Source organism: Sparus aurata, chromosome 5 (assembly GCF_900880675.1).
Source record: "Sparus aurata chromosome 5, fSpaAur1.1, whole genome shotgun sequence".
In the NCBI taxonomy this organism is placed as follows: Eukaryota; Metazoa; Chordata; class Actinopteri; order Spariformes; family Sparidae; genus Sparus; species Sparus aurata.
This window is the reverse complement of record NC_044191.1, coordinates 25847561-25874413: the sequence shown is the minus strand read 5'-3', so window position 1 is coordinate 25874413 and position 26853 is coordinate 25847561. Positions and strand designations below refer to the sequence as shown.

Below are 26853 nucleotides of genomic sequence, written 5' to 3'. Positions count from 1 at the left end.
AATGAAGTGTCTTCCAGCCAACTGTTCCTCTCTGAACTCAAACTAAACAAAGTTCCCCAGCAAGTGCAAAACAAAGAGTGCCACAACAATTAGATGGTAACAATTAAATATCATTATCGTGTAATTAATCTGCACACAAGTCATTAAATACTAATTCCATATGAAAATCGGGGAGAGAAGAATGCCATCAATATGCTGCTTTAATTAGCATGTGATTGACAGCGGGCTGAAATAGAGAGTTTTTGTCATAGGACGACGCAGCTCCTGTGTGTGTGTGTGTGTGTGTGTGTGTGTGCAAAGTGGATCATCTTAAGTGTGTAAAGATAAACTCCCCTCTGTCTGTTGATGGTAATTACGTCTGCTCCCTGTGGGGTTGCTGGTATGGTCAGGTTGGAGGGGGCGGGTGGAGGGTGCATGAACTGTGCTAATTGTTGTACATGAGAGCCTATTTTGGCTCCTGATAAGCACTGCGGGGCCCCTGTGTGTGTGTGTATATGTGTGTGTGTGTTTTGTGTGTGTGTATGTGTGTGTGTGTTGAAACCGAATGGAGCCATATGACTACGGGTCACACCCAGACTGCCGTTGCTAAGATACAGCATCTGAGGCATCATGGAGGGGTGGTGCCGGGGTGCTCCATCTTCGAAGCCCCCCCCCCCCCCCCCGGATCCTGCTTCCTCCCCTCTCCCACTCCACCCGCCCGCCCGCCCCCCCCTGGGGTTTGGCTGAATGGGCTGGGCTGACAGGGGCTGAATGGTTCGGGGTGACAGGGGGGTGGTGTCCTATTTGTCCCTAAATGCTTCTCTATAGACCCCTGATAATAGACTGGCTGCCTGTTCCCCTTCCCCACCCGCCCGCACCAAACCTCCGCTGCCTCCTCCGCCACCTTCACCCACTCTGTCTCTGTCTCCTTGTCTCATTGTCTCCCCCCCTCGTCCCCTCTGTCTCGCTTTCCTCCCTATCATGTCTCCTTCTCTTCCTATCTCTTTCTCTGTCTCTCTCTTTCCTTTCTGCTCTTTCTTCAGGTGTAGCGCTGCTGGTGCAGTTGTGTAAGCATTCTTCGCTGATTGCTTCACATCTGTGTGCTGCGTTCAAGTGGCGGCAGTGTGCATGCAAAAAGCAGAAGGTCACTGCTTATTACTCACCTCTCCAGGTCCCCGGCATTGTCCAGCAGGCTCCTGCTCTGCGGCTGTTAATAGGAGCTGCTTTTTGATGTTTCATGTTGGTCTTTCATGCTTTGTATGGAGACATAGCTGAAGATACCTTTGAAGACCGCAGGCCCTGTTAGTCAAGCTGCGTGATAAATGAGAGGAAGTAAGGACAGAGTCTTTTTTTAATGACAGATCTGTGATCAAATAAAAAGTAATAAAGCGATGAAACCAATTCGAGCCAGAGCCTTGAAAAGAATACAAAGATGGAGCCTCTCTCTGTATTCAGCACACGCTCTAAAAGGGAAGACACACAGAGAGGTCACCAACCTGCATCTGGATCACCATCTGTTAGTGGATTCACTGCATCAGATGTTTATGTGTGCTTTCTTTTTGCGGCGTGGAAGAGGAAAAAAAAGAAAAAAAAATCTGTTTACTAACCTGAATGTGCATGCTTGATTTTGTGTACGTCTGTGTCTATGTGTGAGCATGCACGCCTGTGTTTAGGGGTCAGGAGTGAAGATGTTACCCTCTGGTCATTCATCACAAGCGTGACACGCTCTCCCCTGCGCTCCGGTACGCAGAGGCAATGTTTTATAAAAGAATAACACGTCAGCGGGCACCCACCGGCCATCCATTACCACCCCGTGCAACCTGCAAAGATGTACACTAGACCCACAGATTTCATGCACTTGTAGTTGTCGTCTGCATATACAACAGCAGTCATTCTTCCGCTCATTTTTTTGGAAGAAGAAAATTTGACCTTTTAATATTCTACCTGTTCTCACGCTGTGTGTGATTTGTGACACCCCGCAAAGGTCAAATGAGGCCAAGGGGCAGAGGGTAGATTTAAAACACTGGAGGCCCGGGATCTAGAGTTTGGCTTTCGTGAGCTGAGCAGGCCTCCGCAGTGCTGATTGCTGGAGGGAAAATGTCTTTATCTCTCTCTTGCTACAAGCAGATGCACGCACACACAGTTGAGGCTGCCCTTCCATGGCTCATCACTCTTCTAGCTGACAACAGCTGCTTCTACTTGATACACACACATTCACACACATTTTTTCAGGTTGCCATTTTAATTAAACAATAAGTGATGTAGAAAAATCATGTTGTACCGTTTGCAGATACACAACACGCCTCCACATTGCGGTGAAATGTAATTGTATTGATAGAATACAGTAATCCAACAGAGGAGGAGGACAAACTGGTACTTAAACATATCACAGAAAAACCTGAGGCATTAAAGGCCCATTATATCATTTTTGAGCCGTGCAAATTTGTTGTACAATCAGTCACAATTTAGAAGAAAAGTTAATCATTTAAAGAAATAAGCTTCTTCACTTTCCAGCATTGAGTAAGAGAAGAAGATTGACACCACTGTCATGTTTGCCTGTCTAGATTTAGGAACACATATTAACCATGGAAGGAAAATTACAGTATTTGCATGTTCTGGTGTATAAATGATTCGTACTCATGCAGTGGCTGCAACATGATCATTGGGGTAATGCTGACTTTCAAAGTTACATCCAAGAAAAAAGCCTTGTTTTTGTCTCTGACAGGCTGAGGTTGGAAACTACTAGATGGATAGACCATAATGCCACTGACAGGCATATTCTAGTGAAGAACTGGTTATTGGTTGATATGTATTCTCTATTCTGAAGTGTTACCTGCCTGTTAAATGGGGAGCTGTGGTGAGCAGCCTGTTGGCTTAGCTTGGCACAAATACTGAAAACTGTTGTTAACGAGGACGAATTTGGTAAGATTGTTATTATCTCCAGCGAGATCGTAGGCCAACAAAACCACAGTGTGTCATTGCTTTGTGAGACGCGAGCGGTATGAAGAAGGAAGGGCAATCCCTAATGATGTATCACACCCTCTTCAGTGAATCTGAGCTGTTACCATTGGTAACATGGAACCACCTTTGTGGACTTCCTGTGCCCAGAGATCATTTGTACCATCAAGTAGAGCTCTGTAAAGCAAAACTGTGGTATATGAGGTGTGTGTCACTTGTCAGTGTGTTTTTATGTTATGTTCTTTATTGTTGTGAGGCACTTTGTTTTTTTTAAAAGTGTGTATTTGACTGTAGTTGTTGTAATGAAACTACCTAATTAAATGGGGTGGAACAGTTAGCAGTTAGTTTTTGACAAAATGTCTCCTACGACCTCTAGAGATGCACCGATCAGGATTTTTGGGGCCGATCACCGATCACTGAAAGCAGTATCTGCCGATCCCGATATTGCCGATCACCGATCACAGCGTCAAATCCATTAATTCTTCTATTTTGTTGTCTTGTGTAACTTTCATATATTTAATTAATGATTCTTCTTACACAACATTGACATTGTATTATTAAGTATAAAAATTAGGAGATGAGAAAGTATCATGAATTGACCACCGTTTTATTGCAGGCTGAGGCAATGTGCAATATTTCACACTCTAGAGACTCTCTTAGAGACAACTTGGACTCAACTTACATAGAGTAGCTGTAGATTACTAGTGGGAATGCATGCAGTCAGGGTGGGAATTTCGTCATTTTAGGGGCAAGTCCATTTGGCCTTCACTTCACATGGATGATGTATTAAAACATTTTTTAAATACCAATATCAAGTTAATGTTACATTAGAAAACAGGTTTTTTTAAGTAGGGTTAGGGTGAGGTGATTTTTGTGACACCACACTGAATATTAGTGTTATTGAATATTTCTCCCAATAGAAATTCCCCAAAGTTATAGCAAAGCACATTTTTTCCAAACAAAAATTGTAGAATAACCAGCAGGAGACCACTGATGTGTGGAGTGATTTTGGTGGCACTACACTCTGAAAAAAATAGTGAAGTTATTGAATATTTTTTGTAGTTTCTCTTTTCGGTGTTGCACTTCGTAGACGGTCCCTGCGCCCTCGTCTCACAGACGGCTGACCATACAGACAAATACGGTTGTAGCATGTTGTCTACCTTACTACGGTAGGAAAGATCTGTCGTTTGTGTTTTAACAAGGTTTTACTTGAGTTATTAATCCGATAAGTTCGAATCTGTGAATGTATTTCCAACTTTACAAATCTAAATCCTACCACATAAGTCAGTTACATATCATGTCAAAACCGGCTGCGCTCGCTCGCTGTGCTGTAAGTTTCGTTCTTCTGTTTTGAGACGCTGCTGCTGTTTGAGAGGCTTTCACGTGAGATCATCGATGTGATGATGAGACTCCACCTGCGCGAACCGCGGACTCATTGAAGTTACTGTGAGTGACTACTGTGCACTCAGGTGGTTGTAATTCAAGGCAAGCTCACTACGCTGACCGGGCCAGGGGCACAAAGGCCACTGTGGCCATATGATGAGATTTTTTTCACGCGGCATCAAGGTCAAAGTGCGGGTGGCCGCCGTTGCCGCCGTGAAATTCCCACCCTGCATGCAGTCAATACACTCTATATTAAAACGTCATCTGATCGGCCTGCTTTGATCTATTTTGAGAACTCCGATCAAAACCGATAGGGGCATTATCGGCCAATTGCGATTTGTTGCCGATCGATCTGTGCATCTCTAACGACCTCCTCTAAAGATCAATAATCAAACACATTCAATCTATTTGTTGGCTGGGAACAGTTGCCAGGCAGACTCGAGAGAGTTACTGCAGCGAGCCAAGAAACAGTCCAGCTTATCACCCTACATAAAATGCCAAACTGACATTTTTACACTTACTGTTTAATAAACAATGTTTCAATTACTGTTCTTCAGAGGTACTCGTAGGTGTATTTTGTCTGAAGCCAGACTAACTGGGTCCAGTCCATCCATCCATCCATTTTCATCCGCTTATCCGGGGCCGGGTCGCGGGGGCAGCTGCCTGAGCAGGGACACCCAGACTTCCCTCTCCCCGGATACTGCCTCCAGCTCTTCCGGGAGGACCCCAAGGCGTTCCCAGGCCAGCTGGGCGACATAGTCACACCAGCGTGTCCTGGGTCTTCCTCGGGGTCTCCTCCCGGAGGGACATGCCAGGAACACCTCCCGAGGGAGGCGTCCCGGGGGCATCCGAAACAGATGCCCGAGCCACCTCAGCTGGCTCCTCTCGATGTGGAGGAGCAGCGGCTCTACTCTGAGCTCCTCCCGGGTGACAGAGCTCTTCACCCTATCTCTAAGGGAGCGCCCTGCCACCCTGCGGAGGAAACTCATTTCGGCCGCTTGTATCCGGGATCTTATTCTTTCGGTCATGACCCAAAGTTCATGGCCATAGGTGAGGGTCGGAACGTAGATTGACTGGTAAATCGAGAGCTTCGCCTTTCGGCTCAGCTCTCTCTTCACCACGACGGACCGATACAAAGACCGCATTACTGCGGCCGCTGCACCGATCCGTCTGTCAATCTCACGCTCCATCCTTCCCTCACTCGTGAACAAGACCCCAAGATACTTAAACTCCTCCACTTGAGGCAGGAACTCTCCTCCCACCTGGAGGGAGCAGGCCACCTTTTTCCGGTCGAGAACCATGGCCTCGGATTTGGAGGTGCTGATTCTCATCCCAGCCGCTTCGCACTCGGCTGCAAACCGCCCCAGGACATGCTGGAGGTCCCGGCTCGAAGGAGCCAACAAGACCACATCATCCGCGAAAAGCAGAGATGAGATCCATTGGCTCCCGAACCAGATCCCCTCCGGCCCGTGGCTGCGCCTAGAAATTCTGTCCATAAAAGTAATGAACAGAACCGGTGACAAAGGGCAGCCCTGCCGGAGTCCAACATGTACTGGGAACAGGTCTGACTTACTGCCGGCAATGCGAACCAAGCTCCTGCTCCGGCAGTACAGGGACCGTACGGCCCTTAACAGAGGGCCCCCGACCCCGTACTCCCGGAGCACCCCCCACAGTACGCCACGAGGGACACGGTCGAATGCCTTCTCCAAGTCCACAAAACACATGTGGACTGGTTGGGCAAACTCCCATGAACCCTCGAGCACCCTGCGGAGGGTATAGAGCTGGTCCAGTGTTCCACGGCCAGGACGGAAACCGCATTGTTCCTCCTGGATCCGAGGTTCGACTATCGGCCGAATTCTCCTCTCCAGTACCCTGGAATAGACTTTCCCAGGGAGGCTGAGGAGTGTGATCCCCCGATAGTTGGAACACACCCTCCGGTCCCCCTTTTTAAATAGGGGGACCACCACCCCGGTCTGCCAGTCCAGAGGCACTGTCCCCGACTGCCACGCGATGCTGCAGAGACGTGTCAGCCAAGACAGCCCCACAACATCCAGAGACTTGAGGTACTCAGGGCGGATCTCATCCACCCCCGGTGCTTTGCCAGTGAGGAGCTTACGGACTACCTCAGTGACTTCGGCTTGGGTGATGGATGGGTCAACCTCTGAGTCCCCAGCCTCTGCTTCCTCTATGGAAGGCGTGTCAGCGGGATTGAGGAGATCCTCGAAGTATTCCTTCCACCGCCCGACGATGTCCCCAGTCGAGGTCAACAGCTCCCCACCTCCACTGTAAACAGTGTTGGTGGAGGACTGCTTCCCCCTCCTGAGGCGCCGGATGGTTTGCCAGAATTTCTTCGAGGCCGACCGGTAGTCCTCCTCCATGGCCTCCCCGAACTCTTCCCAGACCCGAGTTTTTGCTTCCGAGACTGCCCGTGCTGCCGCACGCTTGGCCTGCCGGTACCCGTCAGCTGCCTCAGGAGTCCCCCGGGCCAGCCAGGCCCGGTAGGACTCCTTCTTCAGCTTGACAGCAACCCTTACTTCCGGGGTCCACCACCGGGTTCGGGGATTGCCGCCGCGACAGGCACCGGAGACCTTACGGCCACAGCTCCGGACAGCCGCGTCAACAATGGACGTGGAGAACATGGTCCATTCGGACTCAATGTCCCCAGCCTCCCTCGGGATCTGGTCAAAGCTCTCCCGGAGGTGGGAGTTAAAGATCTCCCTGGCAGAGGGTTCTGCCAGACGTTCCCAGCAGACCCTCACGATACGTTTGGGTCTGCCAGGTCTGTCCAGTTTCCTCCCCCGCCAGCGGATCCAACTCACCACCAGGTGGTGATCAGTTGACAGCTCAGCCCCTCTCTTCACCCGAGTGTCCAAGACATACGGCCGGAGGTCAGATGACACGACCACAAAGTCGATCATTGATCTCCGGCCTAGGGTGTCCTGGTGCCACGTGCACATATGGACACCCTTATGGTTGAACATGGTGTTTGTTATGGACAAACTGTGACTAGCACAGAAGTCCAGTAACAAAACACCACTCGGGTTCAGATCGGGGAGGCCGTTCCTCCCAATCACACCCCTCCAGGTAACACTGTCATCGCCCACGTGGGCGTTGAAGTCCCCCAGGAGAACGACGGAGTCCCCGGTTGGAGCACTCCCCAGTACCCCTCCCAGGGACTCCAAGAAGGTCGGGTACTCTGCACCGCTGTTCGGCCCATAAGCCGAGACAACGGTGAGAGCCCTATCCCCGACCCGAAGGCGCAGGGAAACGACCCTCTCGTTCACCGGGGAGAACTCCAACACGTGGCGGCTGAGCTGGGGGGCTATAAGCAAGCCCACACCAGCTCGCCGCCTCTCGCCGCGGGCAACTCCAGAGTAGAAGAGAGTCCAGCCTCTCTCAAGGAGTTGGGTTCCAGAGCCCAGGCTGTGCGTGGAGGTGAGCCCGACTATTTCTAGCCGGTACCGCTCAACCTCCCGCACCAGCTCAGGCTCTTTCCCCCCCAGTGAGGTGACATTCCATGTCCCCATGGCTAGAGTCACCATCCGGGGATTGGGCCGCCGGGGCCCCCGCCCACGACCGCCACCCATATCCCTCTGCACCGGCCCCGTCTGAACCCTCCCGCGAGTGGTGAGCCCACGGGAGGGCGGGCCCACGTTGCTCGTTCGGGCTGCGCCCGGCCGGGTCCCGTGGGCAGAGACCCGGCCACCAGGCGCTCGCCTGCGAGCCCCAACCCCAGGCCTGGCTCCAGGGTGGGGCCCCGGTGACGCCGATCCGGGCGACGTGCACGTCCTTGGTCTTGTTTTATTCATCAGGGGCGAGTGAACCGATCTTAGTCTGACCCGTCACCTAGGACCTGTTTGCCTTGGGAGACCCTACCAGGGGCATTAAGCCCCGGACAACATAGCTCCTAGGATCATTCGGGTGCTCAAACCCCTCCACCACGATAAGGTGCCGGTTCAAGGAGGAGGGGTCCAGTCTTTTTGCTAAACTAATTAGCTTCATATTTAATGACTAAACATGGGAGCGGTATCAATCCTTTCATCAGCTCTCCACCACAAAGTGTACAAGAGTAAATACCAGGAAGTATATGTTCATTTATCTGCAGATGTAACAAACAATTACCAGCATCTCAACAACCACAACTGCAGACGAACATCTATCCAATGTGACTCACACTTAGGTGAGATAATGTCATATAATTCAATTGACGTTAGGTTTCGTTCGCAGACTTCCTTCTTCTCTCTCTGACTCTCCCGGAAGTTTTAGCGACAGGCGACCAGAGAAATACATTGTTAGCCCCATTGTCAGAAATATTTGGGATGATTTAGATACACAAGTCATTGATAAATATCAATATCAAATACCAATCAACAGATCCGGGAGTGTTATCAGGTTCAGTCTTTGTGTTTTTCTCATGTGGTGAAGTGTGGTCTCCCTTTTGTTTGCACTCGCGTTGCAGTTTGTGCCTCCTGGCCATCAGTATTTTGGATGCGACAGCTCATGCTGTGTAAGACGGAACAAGTTGAGGACGTTGTGAGTTATAGAGCTCTTAGGCCAGTTTACGAGGACTATTATCTCTCAGTTAGTCTCAGTTTTATGTGCATTTTCTCTGGGCTGGTCTGGAACCATCAATTTAATGCTTTCATAAAGCAAGGTTAGATAGCACTGAATCAAACAGAACGCTCGCTGACACTCTCCTCTGCTTTAGAGCTAAAGTCACAAAGAGGAGACGGAAGGAGAAGACGAGGAGAGGCGATGAAAGATGGAGAGACAGTTTTATGATGTCTTTTTAAAGCCAATTTGGAGCAAAAGTTTTGTTTCCAGCTGCAATAACAACCGGAGATGTAGTCTGCACAGTGCGAACCCAAACAAATATATTTACCCCCCGTCCGTTTGAGTGTCTGTTGCACGGACACTTTATTGTCTGACATGACTCGATGTTCATGTATCAAACAGACTTAAGTGTTTTGTGAGGCACCCATTTCAGAGGTGCTTATTGCCAGTTTAATGGCCGGCCGTTCCTTTCATGATGTTGCTCTATCACCTGCTGTTTCCTGTCAGCAGTCGGAGCGACAAAGACTCTGTCTTTAGTCCAAACATGTATGTACTTTTCACTTCAGAGCAAATAACACGCACAGATCGATACAGGCTGAAACGGAGTGTAGTGCTTATGGACAGAACACAGTTTTTCAAGCAGCCATTCAATCAGAGTCTGATTCCATTTCACCTCATTTATGAGCTGTGTGTGTGTGTGTGTGTGTGTGTGTGTGTGTGTGTGTGTGTGTGTGTGTGTGTGTGTGTGTGTGTGTGTGTGTCTGTGTGTGTGTGTAATCCATCGGCTCCAGTGTGACACCTTAATTTTGAATGCTGCCGGAGGCACAGCAGGCTAAGGGGACAAATGGATGAGAAAGTAAGCGAAGAAGAAACGCAGAAATCAGGAGGGAAAGGGATGCGAAAGTGACCCAAGTAGAGGTTTTGGTTGCTTTGTGTGTGTGAGGATGCAGTGCCAGCACTCTCTGACAGGCAGGAGGAGATTTATCACCTCTCAGTGGGACCTCACGCCCTGACAGAGCGGCAATGTGAGAATCCCCCCCGGCACACTCACGTAAACACAGATGTGTTGACTGTATGTGTGTGTTGTGACAGGCTTGGTGGAGCAGGTTCTTCCGTCTGGCTTTGACGAGCATGTCATTAGCAGAGACAAGGAGGGACTCGTCCGCATTTAAGTATTCTTGGACGCCACATTTCTGCCGCTTCCTGCTTTCCATTCTCACTTTTTCCAAGCTTGCCTCCTGTCTGCGTCCTCTTCCAACAATCCACTCTTGCGCTGTGTCAATTACTTTTTCTGGTCTTTACATCAGTGACTGTGTAATTTATTCCCTTTTTTTTCTCTTTTCTTTTGTCTCAGTGTGTGTTGGAATTTGTCACAGAGTGTAACCTGCTGTGCCTGACTACCTGGTGTAAAGTATTAGATTCTCTTTACTTTGGCTGCGCTGAGTGAGCTTTTGGCTCTGGTGAAATTCAGCATGGCGACAGGCCAAAGACTTAAATCTGAGCTCAAAATGATCCAAATCCTTTTCCAGCAATATTCCTGTTGAAATGACACTATCTCTGTATAAATTCATCTGCCCCGAAAGCGGCTCTGGGGTGCAGCGGCCGGTCTCACTGGTGCACGAGCTTCGAGTCGCTTTGTGCAGTACTCAAATCTACAGAACAGAGAAGAGGAAATAAAAGCACTAGTCAGGACAGGCTTAATTGTGATTCTGATTTGAATGAGAAAGCACCTTAATAAAAGGACCATTGCAGGCAGAGAGGTAAAAGGTTTTACCTTTAACAAGCGCTGCGCTAAAACAACTCTAAACCTGAAGAGGCATGTATAAAGCTCTTTGTAAGTGTGTGTGTGTGTGTGTGTGTGTGTGTGTGTCTGTGTGTGTGTGTGTGTGTGTGTGTGGGGGGGGGGGGGTGTTGGCAGTTGTTCATGTGTTTGTAAGTGTGCATGCCTCTCTCTCACACACACACACACACACACACACTGGGGTGATTTATTCCAAGCACAGGGCAGGTAAATTGAAGCAGGCCTTTCAGGTTGGTTTTCAGCTCCAGGTCTAATGAGAGCGGCGTTTCCCGTCTCTCCAAACAATGCGCTCCTGTCTCTTAAGAGCCCTTCCACCCGCCTGCAGCCTAGCCACTCTACATTATATCTGTGGCCTGCAGCAGCCACTACAGTGAAAGGCCTCAGGCTCTGAAATGGCTGTTTGATTCTCTCCCTGCTTTGCCTCTAAATGAATGATTTATTGGCTGTCAATGAGGAGGCCAAGCGTAATGGACAAAAGCAGCACTGCAGAGCCCCAGTCAAGAGGATGTTGTTGTGGATGTTCTCTTTGAGGATCTCCCTGCCTCTGTCTGAAACAGTAATGAAGAGTAAACAACCTTGCTTGTGCCATGCCATGCATTAGGAATTGTGCGGCTTCAAGTGAATGTTGACATATTGCACCTTTAGCCCCTAATAGAAACATTTCTTTTAAATCTAATTCAGTTTTGGAGATATTGTTGAGGAAATGACAATGATTTGGGTGAGTGTTTGCTTTTTAACTGGCACCAGTCATGAAAAAAATTAAAATGAGCTGGATTTCTGAGCCGCAGATGCAGGCCGATGTAGGCTATCAGACACACCAATTCCTTCTGCTAGCACACGATTTCAATCAATTAACGCCGCCGAGGAACCTACCGCACACACACTGTGACTGGAGTGGACGCAGGCGGCGTTGGAGACGTGTTATTTAAAATCCCCACTGCTTTTGTTCCCGTAAAAGGGGACATTAACACCCGCTCGTCCTTTGGCCTCCACTTGTCATCCAAACGGCTAATTTCTCCAGATCCCTCTAATCCCCCAGGAGAGACAGCCGGGCTCGGGGCCAGCAGGGACGAGGGCCTCAGAGGCCGGCCGGCTAGAATAGAGGAGTCGATGGTGCTTTTAGAATTGACGTTCTAAAACGTGCCTTTGTTTGCATCGTGCTCCCCGGCGTCCCGCCTTTCAGCGGTTCTAATGATAAGTGACAGGCCATTAATTGAAGCTCTTTAGGAAGCCATCATCAGACACACGTCTGATCCTTCTCCACTGAGACCAGCAGAACAGTGCTGCAGGATGTTAGATGAGAAAATTGTTGGGTTAGGTCGCTTAATCTGTTTGATTTTTATTGGTGCTTGTAAATCACTGGTTTGAAGGATGAGGATATTATTGACTGGAAAATGTTTCTATCTCTCTTTAGTCCATTAACTGACCATATTTTGTTCCAAGTATAGGTCAATTAAAATTAACATTCCTGTTGTTAAAGCTTAAAGGTCCATCTTGAAGAACTGTCTGAAACTAAAAGAAAGAGAAATTGCAGTTGAAGTTTAAAGATATAAATACTCCTTTATTATTTATTCTTTTGTTTCTTATACAGCATTCACAAAGCACAGCATGGCACCGTCAACTGTTTCTCGTTTTGTTTTCAACGTGCTTTCACTTCTCACCATGACATTCTCCAGCACAGAAAAACGGGACGAGTGTTTCAAGCTGCAGCAGTGGCCGCCCGTAATTTGAAAATTGCTTTCACCGCTGATGTGCAGATGATAAAAAAAAAAAAATCATCATAAGAGCTCACTGAGCCCCTGATAAGAACATAAGTAGAGGAATATTGCAGGGCAGTTGTCCATATATCACGAGAAAACAGCTTTTTAAATGAACAAAAATGGAGCCAGGAATGATGCGAGGACCAGCACGGAACACAAGTGTACACAACAAAAAAAAAAGATTCACATCAACTGCTTATTTGACACCCGTGGATGAGCAAACTAACATATTCAATTGAATGTTTGCTTATTTAAATTCAATTTGAGCATTAATAGATATGATAATGTAATAAAGATAATGATATATATGGTATGATATATAGCGATATATGTGGAAAAGTAAAACAAAGTGAAATTTACTCACTTAAGATGTTTTTTTAACAGTAACATTTTTTTTTTATGTGAGGTCTATTTGTTCATCTGTAGAAATAAGGAAGAGGAAAAGTCTTTTTCCATCTAATGTCATTATGAGAAGTAAACATACATTTAATTGCTGTTCAGAATTAAAGTACAGATATCATAGAATTAAAGGAAGTACTGTTTTTAACTCTCCTGAGAAAAAAACCTTATTGACCTTTTATAAACAACAAAGTCCTCATTTTAATGGACACACTTATCTCCCCGGCGACATGATGTCATAATCTACAAGGTCAAAAACGTCACTGACCACAACAAATGGCCCAAATAATCTCAACTCCACAACTGAAATCTGCATTGAATTTATTCTACATCCCCAAGTCCAGTCATCCAGCTACAGTTCACCCCCCTCCAACCAATTTACCATCTGTGCATCTCTCCATCTTCTCCCTAAAACAGGGAAGGAAACAGTTGTCGCTGTTTGGGTTTTAGGAGCTAAATGATGTCGCTAATCACCAGCTTTTAGTGGGGCTGATTTATGGAAGGGATGTGAATTGTTATAGGCTGACTTATATGTGTGTGTGTGTGTGTGTGTGTGTGTGTGTGTGTGTGTTTGGGTAGGTGTCAGAGAGGCAGCCTGTGGGATAGGCTAAATAGTCCTATTATTTATCGTCTCAGAGCGGCCTCTCTGAACGGAAGAGCGGCTCTCCAAATTGAAATATAGCTGAGTTTACCCTTCTGATTACCGCAGTAGTTTACTCCCAGAGCCCAAGGAGATCATTAAACAATGGCCGCCACCAGCAACTCAGCACCCCATTATGGCCCAGGATAAATGCTCAGACTGAGACATAGCTAACCCCGCTGACGGACAATAAGTGTGCCTCGCAGGCATCATTTTCTCACCCCTCAAAAGTGCAGCAGTTGTTTCCACAAACCCAGGCTGGCATCAAAACAGCAATTGTGTCCTGACTGATATGGATTTCTAGGAGAAAGATTCATCGTTTTCTCGATGAGGAAAGGCATTCAAGATACCGGCTAATGGGGGGAGCCATTTTGCGAGTAAACTGGCCAGCTAATGTTGTGACAAGTGCTGTAATTGGTTCAAAATTCTAACAAGATGATTAAGACATGGTGATGAATTATGAACAAACATTGAGCAAACATTAGTGCCGTACTGTTCGTAAATTATTGTCCAACACAATTAGCTTAATTGGTGATATTGTACGAATGTCACATGTGAACTTGAAAAAATCACAATGTTATATGTGAATTCGATGTCTTCACTTGTGATTGTCTTTTTTCAGGTTTCCACAGAATGGATTTACATTTTTATATGTGATTACATACATTCATACGTTATTGTATTTTTTAATATAATGATAATGATTTTTTCACATGTGAATCGAAATTTTCACATAAAAAATGTACATTTTCACAAGGGATTTTCCTTTTCACCATATATAAATGAAAATGTCCACACAAGAAATGTACACCTTCTCACGTGAACTTCAAATGCTCCTATGCTTTCATGGGAACTAAAATTATAACACATTTTTTTGCAAGTGATTGGCTTCTTCACATACGAAAGAAATGTACATTTTCACATGTGAACTTCATACATTCAGGTTGCGATTTCCTTTTTCTTTATCACGTGTGGCTTAGAATTTTTCAAAAGAACAAAAACATACTTAAAGTTCAGGTAGCTAGTACAGTTCTAAAAAATGTTAATGTTAAAAGTCATTTCATTTAGTTATTGTAAAGCTGTTCATTTTTGTGTGTTTAAGGGTGTGGCAGAGAAAAATGAGCATCTAAAGGTGTTAAAGAGCCACTGATGGCGGTGGTATCAATGTGAGAAAAATGGGTTATCTCAGTGGAACCATGTCTCATTCTATCCCAGCCATCACCATCATCCAGCATTTCCAAAATGACCTTTGCAGGCGTGATGCTGGTCAGGGTTGCAGGCTGAGTCCTTCACACGCTGCTGCTCTGATTACTGCAACATCTGTAACATAAACAGTAGAGCAGGACATCAGCACAGCAGACCTAACAGCCATGACAATGAAGTGACAGTGTCAGCTCAAGACAAGATGACAATGATGTTTCTGTCTCAGTGTGTTGATTATGCACTGTACAGTGTGTCTCGCAGAGATAGAGGCTGTTCTGGATAAATGGGGAATGATGCTCCCGCCGTACATCATGGCAGCTTTTTATGTCACAAAATTAAACCTTGACCTGTGATTACTTCTGTGATTAATGCCAACAGAACAAAAACATTTCTGATAGGGCTGTGGCACAGTCTGGCTTGTGCTGCAACATGTTACCCCCAGAGATGTCTGAGGCTTTATTAGAAATTAGTATGTATGTCGGTACACAAGTCAGCCAGGAGCGGCTGGAGAATCATCACCAGTAATAATCAACCTTATTCGATAATAGCAGGATAAGAGAAAAATAGGCTTGCATACCGCTGAAACAGGAGCTAATATGATGAGTTGGCTCTGGAGAGGCATTTTATTGAACTGCTGAATGGAGGGCTGAAGCTTTGTAAAATTAGTAAGGCAGTCTTTAAGGTAGTGTAAAGACACTGCTCATGAAGTTTATAGTCACCAGCTGCTTATGAAACTTTATTTGAAAATGGAGCCAAATGATTTGTAATGAAAATCACGTTGTTGTTGTTTAATATGCATCTGTGAGGAGAAGGAGCTGGTTTCTGCTTTTGAGGGGCCCTACATCTCTCCCATGTAGCGGGCTGTTTTTGTGGCTGTTGTTGCTGTCTGTCCTAACACATTTACCTTAAGCCATCAGCACTCATTAAATGCCTGCTGGTGCAGGGAAACAAAAGGCTGCCTGGCGAGCCAATATGCGCCTCTGACACGTCAGCCAATCCCCAGACGGTCCGCAGAGCCTGGCTGCGCCACGGAATTCTCAAACATATTTTTCTAATTTATGGATGGATAATAAATCAACATTAAGGCTTGGACAACGAGTTATACATCAGAGGGAGATGGCTGCAAACTGGGCCACAATGCAGCAGAGGAGACCAGGCGCACATCTGCACTAAAGTCACACTGTGTATGTGTGTGTGTCTGTGTGTGCGTTTGTGTCTGTGTGTAAATATGTATGTGTCTTCGCTGCCAAACTCAGTTTAATTTCAACCTCTAAGTTGGTGGAGATGCAAACATTTTTAATGTCACTGCTTAGAGGTGGCGAGTATGAATATTATGAATAGGAAATAAGACCATTAGGATTTACTACTGGAGGGATGGTGCTTTAAATGCTTCATAAAATTTAACACTTTGAAATATGCGCGCGTTTGCATTTTAATGCCCATGAATTGGCCTTTCACTGATGTGGTAGGTCACTGGTTCTATACTGGGCCTATAGTCCTGCATATAGTAGCCAGTGCTCAGGAAGGAAACAAATATCACCCCCACTGCTGCCTCAACACCAGTATCCCAAGATGCACTGAGTTATCGGCATTTATAAATACCCCTGCTTAACTGTGGGTTGTATTCTTGAGATTCTCTTAGTTGTTTTGTCGAGACCCTTACGAAATTATAATCCAGTGACTGACAATGACATTTGAATTAGGATTAACTGGAGGAACAGTTCTGCTTATCTTCTATGGTAGTTTCATCAGACATTTATTTATTTTTGTTTTAACTTGGGCACATTATGTTCTCTGAATTTGACAGCGACTTGTACATTTGTTATGAAACACATCATACTGTCATTGGGAGACTGTATGATAGACGAAGACATTTTTGAGGAAAATTAGCAATACTGTTTTACTCAAAGAAAGAAATATGATTAAAGGTGTAAAATGTGTAACGCTTTCGATAAACTCCAGGCTTACTTCCCTCTTGCGTCTGATTCCCTGCTTGTGTCCGTTCAAACTGATATGTTAGTTTATTCGAACAGAAAACACAATCTATACAGTATTACCTGACTGTATTTAACCAGCGTCTTATTTACTCTTTCAGCACCACGAACAGCACAAGCAAGAGATCAGGACGAGGTGGCATTTTTTCTAAGTGTTGTGATCATTTTATGGCTTTCTTTTTTGTGTCACCATCGCAACACTGATGGTGAGTTTGTTTTCTTGTTGCTGCTGAAGCTCCCACTCTGCTCAGCGTTTGATGCATCGCGTGGTTATGCTGGAGCTCCACTCTAAAATTATTAGACCTAATCATTCATTAACCTCCATTAGACTGATAGGAGGGTAAACCTAACGCCTGATTACATCCTCAGCGTGTGTGTGTGTGTGTGGTTTTGAGTTTGTGTGTTTGTCTCCCTGTGTTTGAATACTGTATGTACACTGTGAATGTATGTGGGAGGGAAAGATGCAGCTTATACATTTCTGCACACGTCTTTATCCTATTTATACACAGTTAACTGTTGTTTCCGTGTTTGTGTGTGTGTGTGTGTGCATGCATGTGCAGTGAACAAGGTTTGTCATTCATTAGAGTGGAGCACAATCAGAGCTAAACTAGCCATGGCGGCCTGCCTCATTATAAGCTGAAGGTTTATTTAAAACCTCACACTGCCTCATTCCCAATCCACTCACCGCCATATGCATACAGTAATTACACAAGTGAGGAGGAGGAGAAGGTTAGTGAGCTGCTGTGTGTGTGTGTGTGTGTGTGTGTGTGTGTGTGTGTGTGTGTGTGTGTGTGTGTGTGTGTGTGTGTGTGTGTGTGTTTGTAGCTGTGTGTGTGTGAGTGAGAGAGAGAGTTAGGGAGAGCGGGCATGCCGGCCTGAGTGTATGATTATTTTTCATTCCATGTTTCGCCTGAGTTCTGCCCCTATAACTGAGGATCTAATCAATCTGCCGGCTATTAAGTTTGTTAATTGATAATGCATACTAATTAGGCCTGGCTCCGTTACCACAGCGACGACGAGAAGGTGATTGTAGGCAGGAGTCCAAATGGACTTTTAAAGCAGGGAGCGTGAGGTGGAAGCCATCAAGCCTGCACATGTACATGCACATGCTACCTACACACACACACACACACACTCACACACACACACACACACATACACATACACATACACATACACACACACACGCACGCGCACACATGTGTGAAAATCTTTGGTGGACTGACCCCACAAGGCTGTGTTGACCCCTGTTGTCATATCCTATTTACAGTATAAACAATATTTGTGAAGTTACGTTATAAAAGGAAAATATTTAACTTTGCAATAAATGGTTAACAACACACAACAATGTAGCTGTATAGATGCAAAGGGTGACTGATATACCTGTATTTGTCAATAGTTATAATATCTTCTGTAAAGACATATATTATTTTGACTATAAAATTACCAGTTTCTAGTGTTGCTGTGATATATTTTATTAATGGTTGATAAATAATTAGAAATGCAATATAGATAAGTTTTGTTTCTGTTCATCCTCCGTCAGCAGATTGATCATTTTTGTAAAATACCTTTTTTTAAATCATTTTAGTGGTGGAATAAGTTCATTAACTGAACCTGAGAACAATTGTCAGTATAGATTACCATTTCATGCTACTTTATACTTCTAGTCAACTATAGATCAGAAGAAACTGTATAGTTTTCAATCCACTACAGTTACTCCACAGCTTCAATGTTATTGTACAGATTTACTGAACATGATGAGCTTATAAAATTCGATGCACTGTTATTCACAGTGTATCATGGTCAATAACGGGTACAATACTGTTCACACATTAATACATCCTTAATAATAACTGAAGAATACAATATGTCATAGGAGCTGTTTTTATACATTATGAGTACTACAGCTTTACTCTTGATACTTTGAATAACTTTCACTGAAAACCATCATTTGTAGATGGTAAATTTATAGTTATTCACACATGAATAAATAGTCATTTCACTCTTAACAAACAATGAAATGGTTTATAAATCATTATTTAAGAAAGGGGTTATTGTGAAGTTAACTGATGTTGATTTACTTTGTAGTTCATCTGAAAACAGAATTTGGGATGGTGATTATAGATTTGCATCTGATGTTTATAAACCTTTACAGTTATTTAATATAAGGTTTATGATGCAATCCATTGTTTGTTAACAGTGAACTTAATTGTAAATTATTTATTTACTGATGATGTTCATAAAAAATGTACTTCCTTTTTAAATTAGTAAATGTTTCCATTACAGGACTTTTTGCAGGACTGCAGTGTTTTTTTTTAAGCATTATATATTATTATATTATAAAATATGCTTTTTCCCAACCTGGCAACCCAGAACTTGTTCTTTATAATGTCTTCTGATATAAAAAGCATAAGTAAATTGTTACTTAACCATTAGTAAAGCCATACCACTTATATAAAAGGTATATTTTCAAAACAATACTAGCAAAACACATTAAATATAGTGAACCACCATATTTAACCACAGCTGTGCCGACAGTTAGAACCAAATAATGAAAAACTAAAAAACAAAATAATGCAAACGTCGAACGAGACCACAGACCAAAAAAGATTCTATTATTCTGCAGCCTAGTGGAACAAAGTTGATCTTAATTGAAAAACAGCAATTTCTGTTACATTACACAACACAGATTAGTGGTAGCAGGTGTGTTTTTGATCAAGTGTGTGTGTGTGTGTGTGTGTGTGTGTGTGTGTGTGTGTGTGTGTGTGTGTGTGTGCGCGTGTGCTTTGCCTCTGTTTGTCTAGCTCACTCCCTCTCCATTTGTTTTTCCGTTTTGCTGAATTAGATATGAAGACACACACACTCACACAGGCGCAGGCACATGCACACACGCACACACAAACCATTTATCAGCTGCCCAGGACCCTGAATTATTATCTCTGCGGTTCAAGGTCAAGGAGATGCAGCAGGTAAATTGAACTCTGAGAGGTCAGCGCAGTTTGATCACTCTGTTTCTTCACACTCACACAAAATAGACTGCTGGTGTTTTTTTCTTTTCTTTTGTATGACAGCGATGATGGAGACATTTCCTTGATCTGTCTCTCACAGTCCTCTCACCTCATTCCCTCTGACCTGTGTCACTTCCTGCTGTCCGACAGGAAGTCGTCCTCTCGTCGTCGCAGAGAAAAACGCCTGTCACCGCTGCTCAGACGTTACTCGTCGACTTCACACTCGTGTCTCTGTATCAGTGTTTTCAGTGTGTGAATAGAGGCAGTCTGGGCTCGTCTGTTTGTCTATCTTAAACGGGCTGCAATGTAACCGCGCAGAGGAGGATATTACCCTCATTACCTCGTGATGAAGAGCTCAGTAGATGGTCATATTACTGATTTATCCTGCCCGCTTTGTCTGTGTGACTGATGGCGTTGTACACACAGGCCAATCCCTCATCAAACTATTCCATCTTTGACAGCTTGGAATTTATAAATGAACCAAACAATTTCAGGAAGATTGAATCACCTTCACAAAAGCACTTTAATTGAGTCGTCTGTATGTTTGGATTTCCTCGATGTTTGGGTTTGCCTCTCACCCTCTGGATGCGGATTTCCGTCTCATGGCTTTGTTAAACCATAAATATGAAAAACACAGTTCTGCTACGCTCCCTTCACCCTTCCTCCACTTTTTTCTTTGCCTCTTTTTCTCGCCTTCCCTCGCTCTGTGCATCCCCAAATGTGCATGTGTTGCATGTTTTGTGTGTGTGTGTGTGTATTCACTGAGCACATGGCTGCATGCACGTGTGTATTTGTTTGTCTGCAAGCACTGAATGTATGTGTGTGTGTGTATGTGTGTGTGTGTGTGTGTGTGTGTATGTGTGTGTGTTGAGAGAGACAGAGAAGGGGGGGGGGGGGGGGGGGGCAGAGCAGCCAGCTGGGTTGGAGGGGTAATAAAGAAGGAGAATCAATAGGCCATGCAGTAGAGCCAAGGTGCTGCCATTTATCACACCGCCTCCATGACTTCCATCATTCATCATGCCCAATGAGGCAGCAAATAGGAAAATGACTATTTGTATCAAACACATCTGCACTCATCCACTGAGGTATTTTATTCCCATTAACTCAAAGAGTAGAATACGCCAGTTTCAGCTGCTGCTGCTGTTGTTGCTGCTGTGTTTGTGTGTGTGTGTGATTCTATTTGTTCAGGCTTGTAGTTGTAGATTCATTGGGAACACATTCATGGCTGCTGTTGTTTTTTCCCGGGGATAAAAAGAAAAAAAAAAACGAAAGAAAAAAAAAACAGAATGTGTGCTGTGAGCCCTCCAATCCCTGTGTTGATGTGTTTAGTCTCTCTCTCTCTCTCTCTCTCTCTCTCTCTCTCTCACTCTCTCTCTCTTTCTCTCTCTCTCTCTCCCTCTCCCTGTCTCTCTCTCTCTCTCACTTGACCTGCTCTCATCTTTAATCGCCGCTCCCTTCTTGTTTCCAAATCTTCCTCCTTTCTTGAACCCATGGAGTGATGGTGCGAATAATATCTCCCGGCTGTAAGGAGCCATTACATTAAGCTCGCCTTTCATTTTCACCTATAAATTAGCCCCGACACTGGTCTGCCCAGGGGTTGAGGTGTATATCTGTATGTGTGTGTAGCCTGTAGGGCTGCGGGGTGTAGAGGGGTGGACTGTGGTCATTATGGTCTAATATCCCATGAAATGGTGAAATTATTATGCAGCCTATTTTACGAGCTGCCTGTGAATATTAAAGAAGGATATTTTGTATGCTGTCCCTCCCATAAATCAACATGATTGTGTTTGTTTTTGGCTCGCTTTCTTCCCTCGACCGTCGCAGTAATTCAGGGTCTCTGCTGACCAATCCAAATGTTACTCCCCACCAGCAAAATTTTCTTATGTTGAAACAGAAACTGTATGCTGACAAGCTTTGTTGTCACTTTTGTAGAGAACTACTGTCTTGTTGTGGGGGAATATTATCCTGCAATTAAGATAGAATTGAATTAACATTAGAACAGAGCTGCTACGTGGACAGCATCTAGGCTTTCTAGGTGCATTCCTAGAGCCTTATCGCCACGAGGGGGACTGACAGAGGAGAAAATAACTGCCTACTTCAAATAATGTCTAACATACATTTAGAAATATTTTTAAAATCTTAAAGAATCACCATTATTAAACTTTACTTCAATTTTTCTGTATTTATCTTGTCATTTTCAAACACACATCGTTAACTAGACCTTTGTGTTAACACTGAAATATGAATAGATAAGCTGAGATATAAACTAAATGAATGAGTATGGTAATAATCATGTGGCATTTAAGTCATTTTGCTTGTTTACCAAATATCAAAATGTGCATTTAGGGGGGTGGGGGTGGGGGTGAATAAATACAGCCCCGATTAGCCTGTTCATTTCATCCGGCCCTGTTTGAACCAAATAGTCCAGTGGGCAGAAGTTAATCAAAAAATTTATTTTGGTAATTAAATATTCATTTCATTCATTTATGAAGCCAGACATCTTTTGGCTCCAGCTTATCAGATATAAGATTTGCTCATTTTTTCTGTTTCTAAATTTAATATATTTGGGTTTTGGACTGTTTCTCAGACAAGAGACGACATTTAAGGAAGCTGCTTTGACACATTTTTACACTGTTGTTGACATTTCATAGACTTAAAAATGTATTAATCGATGGAAAAAATGATCTGCACAGTAACTGATGTTAAAATGAAAAAAAAAAAAGCATTGTTAGTTACATCAGGAACTAACAATGGAGAACTCACTTTTCAAATTTGAATAACATATTTCAATTATAAGTACAGAATTCAACTTATTCATACAGATTTGTAAATAAAAGGGAAAACATAGATAAATAATTTGAAAGAGACCGGACCTGTAGACACATTTATACTCAAGTGCTATTATTCAAATATCTATATAGTGTTGGATAAGTGGCTCAGATACAGGCAATAGATTACAAACACACACACATGTACACACAAGCACACTTGGCATGGCAAGATAAGACTATACTAATCTTCATTGCTCGGGGCTTTGAAGGAGAGTGTAATGTACCAAGGTCACTTAACACATCTATCTCTCAGACATTCATCAGTGCTCTTAGCGTCTCTCTTTTACTGCTTTCTGATATACGGCTCTCAGCGGGCTACAGCCCTCACACATCAGGAGAACACACACTCGACCAGCACTATAACCAGGTGCTGCCTTCATGTCTGTCTGAGAAACACCTCAGAGGTGAAGCCTCTGACTCCACCTGGGCTCCGGCCTCTCGCACTCATTTTCTAAATTCCCTTTAGGAAGTGAAAATATTTCTAATAATGTTAATGTGTGTGAGCAGGGCATTTCCTCTTTTTGTCCAGCTTATTATATTTAATATTTGATATGCTAGAAGTGGACTGTGTAAGAGGCAACTAGGGTTAACATCATTACCTACTCACAGGCTCATAATCATTACTGATTGGACAAATTTCTAAAATTACCTTCTTTATTACCAATTACATAGAACACTTAGCTTTCTCAATATCAATCAGCACACTGTGATAATGCATAATTAAGTCTCACAGACCAATCTGGATGAATTATCTAATATAAACCTAATGACAAAATCAAAGACTTCTTAATAAAAACCCATACAGCCATATTGTTTGCTAACTGGTGGAAAATGAAGAAGATAACGGCGGCCCTCCTGCTAATGTTTCATAAATCAGCGAACAGAAGCAGAAAGCAGATTCCATCACAAATGTATACTCTCATACATCCCACTGCGGTGATATTGTGCTTTTATGGCTTGGACTGAATAGCAATCAAAATCTATTTTTTTAAATAATATTTGATCCCCAGCACTTTTGATTTCTGCAACATTTCCTGCAGAGAGTGGTGCTGCGAGGCTCTCGCGTTCACCCTCAGTGCGTCTGGAGCGCACATGGAGACGTGACCGTGCCCCTGCGCGCCCCCGCCCCGCTTCCCTCTGGGAGCCGAGGCAAAGTCACCGACCGCAAGGGGATGGCTTTCAGATTCATAAAATTCATAGAATTTTTCACAAATGGATGAACACAATTTCCTCCCAATTTCCTCATTATGCAAATATGCAAAATATCAAATCTAGACCAATTAGGGACAGCCACAGCTTCAAATTTACCGGTTTAAGCCGTAATTGCAGAAACCCTCAAATAATTACGCAGCTAATTGGGAATATTTGTGACAGATACAACAAATTCTCCTCACAAATTACATTTCATCCGAGGGACCACTGCGCCCCAGTGAAACCCTATCGAGGTCTAATTTCTCTTACATAATGAAAGGAACTGGAAACTTGTTATCACATTTGAGCACTACGCTGCTTTGTAATGTGGAATGATCAAATAAATTAAGCCGAAATTCATACATATTTCTCTAATCTCTTTCAAAGGCACTTTATTTGTGTAGGAAATAACTCCGGGTCGCTCCAGTGTGAGCTATAATAGGCAGTTAGAGCGCGTAGGGTGGGGGGTGGGGGGGAGCCCGGGAGAGGCAGGGGTGCGTACAGGACGTTGGCATTTCCACACGCAGGAGGGGAAATCAAGCAGTCACCTTCAAAACTTCAGCAGCTTCACGTGTTGGGAGGATTTATTCTTTTATTTTTATTTTTATTATTATTATTATTTTTTTTTTTACCGGAGCTGTCCGCGTCCACGAAGCTCTCTGGTTCGTTTTCTGTCTCTCCGGGATGCGTCACCTCCTCACAGGTGACCCTCTCCAAGGTCATCAGGGCCATCTGTGGACAACACACACACACACACACACACACACGCACGCGCACACACGTACACGCTCAAGCTCACGCACGTCAATAGACACGCACGTACACGCTCCATAAAACGCCCGGCGCTGAAATGGAGCTGGTCTATGTAAACAGGCAGTGCGCCGGCGGAGCGTAACTGCGCCTATTTGTCAGAAAGCCTCATAAATACGATCGCTCCTGATATCTCCATCTCCCCGTCCCGCCGGACATTTTTTTTTTTTTTACAAATGGGCCGCAGAGAAAACAGAGACGAGACGCTCCAGTGTTTGTTTTCAGTTAATTCGGGCACAAAATATGAATAAGCGACCTCTTCTTTTAAATAAGCTATTTTAAAAAAGTTAATTCTAACAGCCCCACAGGTTTAAAAGTGTGTTAATGAAAGTAGAAACCGACAATAACAAGCTCCTACATCTGTGGTTTAATTTGAAAATGAGATAAGTAGTCTGCTATAGTGATTATAGTGTTAGAGGCCATCGGATTACACTCACAGTATGAGCCTCAGATTTGTGTCCACACACATTCACCGCAACCTTTACATTTCCCAGCAGCCCCCTCATTCTGCATATGATTGCTGTTAAGTAAGACGACTAAGAAATCTTCCCAAAAAACACAATATCATTCATAACAACGACGGCCACCGAGGTCCATCAGTCATTCCTCTTAAATTTACACGAGCCACTTTGTGCGAGTGTAATCATTTTGTCAGCCAGTGATTCCAGGAGCCTCCTCACCTTTAAAAAGTGCCATGATTTCTCTCCAGTTTGTGCTATCAATCATTTTGTTAGAGAACTTGTCAGTTTTGTGGACTGATGGATATCTCATTTTGTTGAGTGAGGGGGGAAATCCCTCTCCGGTTATGCGCTGATAACAATTTAAAAATAAAGGCTGTGCGTGCGCATCGGCCGCCTTATTTATACCCAGAGACAACAGGAGTGTGTACGCGTGCGTGCGTGCCTGAGCGGGCGTTCTTATTGTTCTGATACTCCTCGTGTGTGTGTGTGTGTTTGTGTGTGTGTGTGTGTGTGTGTGTGTGTGTGTGTGTGTGTGTGTGTGTGTGTGTGTGTGTACTTGTGTGTAAATTCACGCAGGTGTGATTGATGGAAGGACAGAGTGTGAACACCGGGGACAGGAAGTGGACCCGGCCGGGGAAGACTGAGGTGTGCTCTGTTTCTGTCACATGGAAACCCAATTCATCCCTCTCCTCCCCGCACATTCCCGCAGCACCGCAGTCTATTTCAGTCTGTTTGTCTGAGTAATCAGCTGACCACCCCATCTCTCTCTCACTCTCTCTCTCTCTCTCTCTGTCTCTCTGTCTCTCTCTCTCTGTCTCTCTCTCTCACACACAAACGCACACACACACTCACACCTCAGTCAGACCCGTTTATGCTGTGATTTTCTGGACACGACCGTCACTGACACCGGATAGATGAGGCTAATCTCAGCCACAGGCAGACTGTCAGATAGCTTTGCTGAGGCTCTGGGTGTAAAATGGCGCTCGGCTGCCCTGCTCTCTCTCTCTCTCTCTCTCTCTCTCTCTCTCTCTCTCTCTCTCTCTCTCTCTCTCTCTCTCTCTCTCTCTCTCTCTCTCTCTCCAGTGGCCAGAAAAATAGGAACACCTGTAGTAAAAGAATGACTAAAATATTATATGTCCAGTTTTATTATTATAGTTTGGAATTAGTTTAGTTTTGTTGTTGTTTGTTTTTAAAGCCTACATTTTCTTTATTAATGTGTAAATGTGATTTGTTGAATACAGAGGAGGGATTCTACATGTGGGGTGTAGGTGTTTTCTGTCTCATCAATTATACCTGACTATTTATTTTTTTAGTTGGTATAATTGTGTTATGTCTGTGGCTGTGCTGTTGCCTGTCTGTCTTTTCCTGATTAAATAAATGTTAAATAAAAGGAATACGCTACAATTAAAAACCCATACTGGGAGCACCCATTACCAATACATCTGTAATACACAGTATCAACAACAACAAAAACGATAGGTTTTAAACATGTCAGCTCTCTTCCGCGTGTTCTGTTTTTCTGTTCGCCATACACACTGTGACTGTGTGTGCGCGTGTTGAGGCCGTGTCATATGTGCGCGCGTATGCATGCGAGCGTATGTGCGTGCGCATCCTCTCTAATGCCCTGTTAATTGCCTGACAGTGTTCCCACACACACCTCTCCTAATGTTCCGCTTGCTATTCAGTCTGCGGCCTGCCTGCCCGCCTGCCTGCCTTCCTCCTGCCTCCCCTCCTCCTCCCCTCTCTCCCTTCGGTACGGACTGTTCCGTTACAATAGCGGCCTCATTCGCTAATTATCTTACCTCACCAGAATTGCGATCAGGTTCTAGTGAGGCTATAATTGCGAGAATCCAGATTTTTTTTATTTTTTTTTTTAGGGCC

At 44.4% G+C, this 26853-nt stretch overlaps 1 long non-coding RNA gene across 1 annotated transcript in view; it reads left to right on the top strand.

Annotated features, from left to right (window-relative positions):
- The window catches only part of LOC115582114 (uncharacterized), a 52801-nt gene extending 26810 nt beyond the window's left edge, over positions 1 to 25991 (top strand). The window contains exon 4 of the long non-coding RNA XR_003984136.1: positions 25549 to 25991. This is a non-coding gene — a long non-coding RNA (uncharacterized LOC115582114). The remainder of the gene's footprint in view (positions 1 to 25548) is intronic.
- The last annotated feature ends 862 nt before the right edge of the window (positions 25992 to 26853 follow it).